The 7,352-nt window shown below is 41.7% G+C and overlaps 1 pseudogene; it reads right to left on the reverse strand.

The window, feature by feature from the left end:
- Positions 1–3,685: 3,685 nt before the first annotated feature.
- Positions 3,686–5,002, reverse strand: LOC108403635 (elongation factor 1-alpha 1 pseudogene; annotated as a pseudogene).
- Between the last annotated feature and the right edge of the window lie 2,350 nt (positions 5,003–7,352).

Below are 7,352 nucleotides of genomic sequence, written 5' to 3' on the forward strand. Positions count from 1 at the left end.
CACCCCAAAATCTCATGACTATAGACTATCTATGGTTAAAAGAACATATGGGATGTGAACAGATCCCAGAAATGGGCTGCTTTAATTTGTCTGATGGTTCAAGTACAGTTGGACAATATCCATCATATCATAGATAAATTTTCACAAATGCCTAGGGTGCCTAAATGGTTTTCTTGGCTTCACTGGAGATGGCTGGTAATTATAGATTTGCTTTGTTTATGTCACCGTATTCCTATTATGTTAATATGTGTGTGCAAATTAGTTAGTAGTTTAAAACCTATACATACTTAAGGTACTATACAAGAAGATATGTCAAAGAAATAATCAATCCTCCCAAGTTTCCTTCATATGCTACATCTATAGCTTTTCTTCTTCCTTCCTAATTACAAACCTTAAATAGAATTCGTGCCTCATATCGAATTTACCGAGTATCATAATTCCTCCAGGTGGTAAAGATACCTCGAGACAAGTGCTGGGCATAGAAGCCACAGGGCATAAATCTGCAAAGAAGTAAAAAGCTAACCTTTGCAAACAATATGGCTTCTCTCTCACTTACCAACTTTACATTTCCCTGTATGGCCCCGGAAGATGACTGGTTAGCCAGAGACGGGTAAGATTCCTCAAGGGAGGAACAACCTAAGACAGGCACAGTCGCAGGGGGGCCATCAGGTGAGAATTTGGGGATCAACAGAGGTGAGGCTCAGAACCTCACCCCCCCTGCTTTGAGAGAAATCTTCTGCATCCGTGGATGTCTTGCTGCCCTTGTCTAGCCTGGATTAATACTTAGTCCATAGGCACACACCTGATCATCTGATCATCTATATTTGCCTTCTTACAGCACTAAACTATGTTTTCTACCTTTATCTTGCATCTACCTACCACTTCAGCATTTTATTAAAAATAAAAATAATAATAATAATAGGAGAAATGTGGGATCAACATATAAATCAAGTACAAAAATCAAATGAATATTCATATTTGACCTGATGGCTTATAGGTCATATTGCATGATCAAAAACGAAAGTTTCTGTGATGAATGCCCTTGTACTGTTCACCATGTAAGAATTTATTCACTCTGTAAGAATTCGTTCACCATGTAAGAACTTGTTCGTTATGCTTCAGAAGATTGGAGACTGACGAGAATTAGGCTTGAGATGGATTAATGATTGTACATTGAGCATTGACCCCCCTATACTGAATTTTATTGTTGTTATCAACCATTTGATCAATAAATATGAGAGATGCCCTCTCAAAAAAAAAAAAAAAAAAAAAAGAACTTATTCACTATGTAAGAATTTGTACACCATGTAAGAACTTGTTCGTTGTGCTTCAGAAGATCCGAGACTGATGAGAATTAGACTTGGGGTGGATTAATGATTGTGCATTGAGTCCCCTGTACAGAATTTTGTTGTTGTTAACTGTTAACAACCATTTGATCAATAAATATGAGAGACGCCCTCTCAAAAAAAAAAAAAATAGAAGATATACATCCCTATGTAGTGACTTGAAAATAGGCCTTACACATCATATATCAAATAGAAAAGAGATTATAGAACAAAATTTAATCCTCTTTCCTTTTTCTTCTCTTTCCTTGCTTCTTTCTGTGTCACATACTCTGAGAACACATGCATCAAACCTACTTGGAGATATCCTTCTCTGTGAGAGGATATTGTATTAGGGATTTCTATACACTTATGAGTTGCTTATTTTGTGTTTACAATGAACTTGCAGACTTTTACAATTAGCAAGTATATCAAAGACATATCCATTTCTTAAACAAAGCATTCTATACTGGTTTACTCATTAAACAAATTGTCATTAAAGGCGTGCCTCCTGCCAGGCTCTCTCCTGACAATGAGGGACAAGTTGAATAAGAAATTCTCAGAATCCAGAAGGGAAAACAGAGAATTGTAATGTTGTATGACCTTGCTAGATTTATTGATGTGCTAGTGGATGAAGCTTTATTAAAGAAATGTAAAATCCATTTGGAACCCCATAGAATTCTGAGGCTCTTGACCAGCTAAGGTCTTTATGGACATAATCTACTACCCTTGCACAGATTTGGATGAGAGGCTGCAAGTGGAGAAAAAAGAAAGGATGAGTCATCCCCTCTGGTGGTTGAATGGCACCCAGGTCTCTGGCTTGTGGCCCAGAAACGTGTGCTGTCAGAGGCTACACGGGCTTCATAGGCTGAGGCGGAAGTGCTTAGAGGAAAGCAGTCTCTTCTTTCTGGAAAATTTGTTATTTCCTGGACCCAGGTCAATGTCATGTGAGAGTATAAACATTTTTTTACAAGCTTTTTCCTTTTCACAAACTCCAGCAACTGACATGTGGACGGTCTCATATACGCATCAGAGCACAGAATCATAAACTGTTTCCTAAAGGAAGAAAATTGAAGATTCCCAGAACGTGCCTGCAGAGAAGCTCCAATAGGGACAGAATCAGACCAAGACTGGCCATAGTCCCAGGGTTTCAGGGTCTGGCAGCAGCTCCAAACACTGACAGGGTGTCAGCTGGGTTGAGGAGAGCATCTGCAATGCTTAGGCGGGCAGGGCTTCCAGGCTCCATGAGCACAAGCCCTCGCTTTTAAGTTCAGGTGACCTCTTGTGGTCAGTCTCTCATCCATTGCACACTAATGCCTTTTCAACAATTTTTCCCAAGTTTAGAAGGCAGCACTACACACAGAGAGAACTTGGTTTTGACTTTGTTTTTCTGGCATCAGGAGAGCCTACTTTCTTCTAGAAACTAAATTGTTGCCATCTTGCTAATTACTATAATTTCTTAGCCCCAGTCAGCTTTGCAGGGTTTAAAAAAAAATGTGCTGCTTCTCACAGATTCTCTCAGAGCTTGACCTGACCTGCTTTACATGCTGAAGAACTCAAAAAATCCTAAAGGAAGTTCCAAAAGTCAGCATGCTTAAAAGAGTATCTCACACAGGCCTTTCTACCTGATGAAAACCACATCATGAATTCTTTGCATGTGGCCTCACCCTCAAGCATTAGGCCCTGCTCAGACTTATATCAAAATATTACAGATTCATGCTTGACTGTGAGGATGGAGGCCTGCATGCCTCCCCCAGACCAGACAGCCAGGTGCTGAATCAGCCATGTGCCCAGCCCCACGACTGACCCGGGAACCTGCAGATGACCAGGTGCCACTAGCAGGTTCTGCACAGAAGGAACTACCCACCAGTCCACTGATCCAACTCACACTTATTTGATATTCAGTGTGCCCATATTGCTGAGTATAAAGGAAAAGGAAATCAATACTTCTTGGAATTCAACCCACATGAAGATATGTATGCAATACAGAACAGCTTTAAAAACAACATGGTAAAGTTCTACAGTGGAGTTAATTTGACTTTATTTATTTTTTTCTCATTGAGCTTCTGTTTTAATGGTTCTCAAAATTATGAGATAGATTTTTGGTCAAGTTGTTTCCATTAAACAACTTGATTTTTAAAAACTACTTGTAACTTAAAACTGCCACACACACACACACACACACAAAAAAAAAAAAAAAATGGCCCACAAAACATCCTCCTTTCCTTGTGAAGGTTTTACGATGCATTGTTATCATTTCCAGTCTTTGGTATGAAACTTAAATGGCCAATGGAGACAAACAGTTCTGAGACTGGTCTTCCACCACTGATTAAGACTGGGGTGCCAGGTATTGGGGCTAATCCTCACATAGCCTTCTGCACTTTCTGGGCAGACTTGGTGGCTCTGCCAGCTCCAGCAGCCTTCTTGTCCACTGCTCTGATGACACCCACGGCAGCTGTCTGTCTCGAGTCATGAACAGACAAACGGCCCAGAGGAAGACAGTCAGAGAGGCTCGCAACACACATGGACCTCCCAGGAGCTATATCAATGGTGACAACATCACCAGATTTCATGAACTTAGGGCCACCTTCCAGCTTTGCCCCAGAACAACGATCAGTCTCCTTCAGCTCAGCAAACTTGCACACAGTGTGGTTGGCCTGGGTGGTTAAGGATAATCACCTGAGCTGTGAAGCCAGCAGCTTTCATTGGTGGGTCATTTTTACTATCACCAGCCATACTGCCATGATGAACACCTTTGACAGACACATTCTTGACACTGAAGTCCACATTCTCCCCAGGAAGAGCTTCACTGAAAGTTTCATGGTGCATTTCAACAGACTTAACTTCAGTTGAAATATTGACTTTGGCAAAGGTGAGCACTGTGCCAGGACTGAGAACACCAGCCTCCACTCAGACGGTAGGGATAGTACCAATAACACCAATTGTGTAGACATCCTGAAGGGGCAGGCACAAGGGCTTGTCAGTCAACAAGTTGGTGTCAGGATACAATCCATAGTTTCAAGCAGCATGGTTCTACTGACAATGCCATCTTTTCAGGTGACTTTGCATCCCTTGAATTAAGTCACATTAATACTTGGTTCCAGCATGTTGTCACTGTTCCAATCAGAAACTGGCACAAATGTTACTGTGTCAGGTTGTAGCTAATTTGCTTAATATAAGTGCTGACCTCCTTAATGATTTCCTCATATCTCTTCTGGCTATAGGGTGGCTCAGTGGAAGCCGTTTTGTTAACACCAAGAATTAGCTGTGTCACATACAGTGTATGACCAGATGTGCATGCTCACAGGCCTTCCCATTCTTGGAGATCCCTGCTTCACATTCTCCAACACCAGCAGCAGCAATCAGGACAGCGCATCAGCCTGATATGGACTTGTCTTCATGTGTTGGATAAAGTCCTGTGTCCTGGGCCATCAATAATGGTCATGTAATACTTGCTGGTCTCAAATTTCCACAGGGAGATGTCAATGGGGATACCACACTCTTGTTCAGCTTCCAGTTTACCCAAGATCCATGCACGTGTGAAGAAGCCTTTTCCTGTCTCAGCAGCCTCCTTCTCTAATTTTTCAATGGTTCTTTTGTAGATCAATGGCCAGTAGTGGTAGATTTGCCATATCTACATGTTCAACAATGAAAATGTTGATGGGAGTCTCCCTTCCCATTCTGGTTTTCACAACATCTGTGTTCTGGCAACAAACATGTTGAAAAAAAAATGGAGTTAATTTTAAAATGCTGAGGTTTGCTTAGGGAGGAGCAAGTCACAGCACACTGAAGTCCCCTTGCTCAGTCATAGCTGACTTGTGCTGTTTGCTCATTGTTGGTTTAGTGCATTCTGCCCACTACGCCTATGTGAGGCACCTGCTTTGTTCTGCTATATCCTTAGGTATAACACAAAACTTTGCTAATTGAAAGGAAGAAAGAGAAAAGGGGCAGAGTAAGGAGAGAGAGGAAAAGAGAACAGCGGGGAAGAAGACCACATACATAGCAGCTTAAAGATTCATATCTATGGACTGTCAGGATTAAACCCAAGCTCTGCCAAGTGTAGTTTTGTGACTTAAGGCAAGTTACTTAGCTTTTCTGTGCCTTTGTTTCCTCATCCTGAAAGTGGCAGAAATAATAATACCTACCTCATAAGTTGAATGAAGAAAACTGAGTTAAGATTTGTGGCTTTAGAACAGTGCCTGGATAGAATAAACACTGAATAAACTTTAATTCAGTTTTAAAAATCATAAAGAATGGAAATATTCATTGGGGAAAATTAGGAAATGATTTTTGGGGGTGTTACTATTTTAGATAATACTTGAAAGAGAGGCTGGCATTAAATAAATAGGGATGACAGAAATAAACGAAGGGACCCCTTGATAAGACAAAGGAGAGAGAAACATCTCGAGTTGTGCTAAGGTAGGGTTGGCCATCCCAACCTCACATCCAGGCCCCACAGGTCCTTCCACTTTGGTATTATCTGTCTGTGACTTGACACCACTTCCCATGAAAAACCAGATGAACTGAAATGAATAAATGACAGACAACATAGGCCTGAGAGGAAAAAGCAGAAGTGAGACTCTGAGGAGGAGAGAGAAGATGAGGAAACAAAACTGATGACTCTTTACTTCCTTCTGAAGTAGACTCAGCAGAGACAAGAGCTGCTGTGGAAGAGAAGCAGGGGTCTGTTTTCGTCAGCCTGTGTGTGTGTGTGTGAACTTCATTCAGTAATGAAGTGAAACTTGTAATGGCTCCCCACCCATCAAAATGTTAAGGGATTCAGCTAGAGGACTGTGTGTTTAATTCAAAACCGTCATGTATTAAGAGCCCAGCAAGTAAGGTACAAGTGAGAACAAAGTTAAACCAAAAAGGTGAGGTCAGCCAGAGTAACTTCAGTTCCCATAATCACTTCCTATTATCTTCAAGGTCTGGAAAAAAATTTAGCGTTAAACCTTTTGAACTGCTTGGTGAACCCAATTGTTGCTTCCCAGCATCTCCTCGTTCTTTGGGGGCTAAGTAGTAGGGGCTGCGGATTCTGTTCCAATCAGACACAACTCACTCCAAATCACTAGGCACCCGAGGCTTTCACACCCCGCCTGCTCAGGCTGCATGCGCAGACTCACTGAGCAGCAACCACAGGGCTGTAGGTAGGCCTTACAGAGGGAAGCCTGAGCAGGAGAAAGGGATGGCCACACAGTCAGCAGTGGCCACTTTGGCATTTACTTAATCACACCTCATTTCTTGTGCCCATGAACAAATTAAATCTGATTCCCTTTTTTGGAACCAATAGCCCTAGCTAAAAGCACCACTGTTTTTCTCCACCTCTATTCCTTCAGGAAAATGTTCCTGAAATACACTGTGGAGCCTAAAAAGGAAGCCTGACTGGGGGACTCAGTTCATCCAGTCAACAAAATTTATTGAGCACCACCTATGTGCCAGGCACCGTTCTAAGCTATGGGGATAGAGCAGAGAAGACAATAAAGATCCCCTCCCTTGTGGGACTTGGAATCCATCAGAGAGGAGTCAGACACGAGCATAAAAGTAACAAGTAAAGTATTCACAGGGTGAATGGAAATTTAGAGTGGGTGTTGAGGGATCCATTTGCATTATTAAATAGGATGGACAGAATAAGCCTTATTGAACAGGTGACTGGAGAAAGAAATATGGTGACTGGAGATCATAAGGAGACTTGAAGAAGGTAAGAGAGTTAGGAAAGTATCAGATAAAGATACTCCTGCTGTCAGCTAGTAACTTTCCAGATATTTCCCCCAGGACCTTCATGACCTAGCAACAAGGAAGTAATAAAGTCTGGTTTCATTTTCCCAGACTAATGGAGGAACCATTTCAAGGTCAAAAGGAAAATAGTTACTACAATGCAGGCTCCACAAGAGCAAGGACTTCCATTTCTTCACCCCGTGATCCCTAGGGCCTGGCATACAGAAAGCGCTCAATTAATTTTTGCTGAATGAATAAGTGAATGATCACCTGCCACATACAATTACTGCACCATTCAAGACAGACAATGCCAGG

The sequence above is a fragment of the Manis javanica genome, chromosome 5, assembly GCF_040802235.1.
Source record: "Manis javanica isolate MJ-LG chromosome 5, MJ_LKY, whole genome shotgun sequence".
Taxonomy (NCBI): domain Eukaryota; kingdom Metazoa; phylum Chordata; class Mammalia; order Pholidota; family Manidae; genus Manis; species Manis javanica.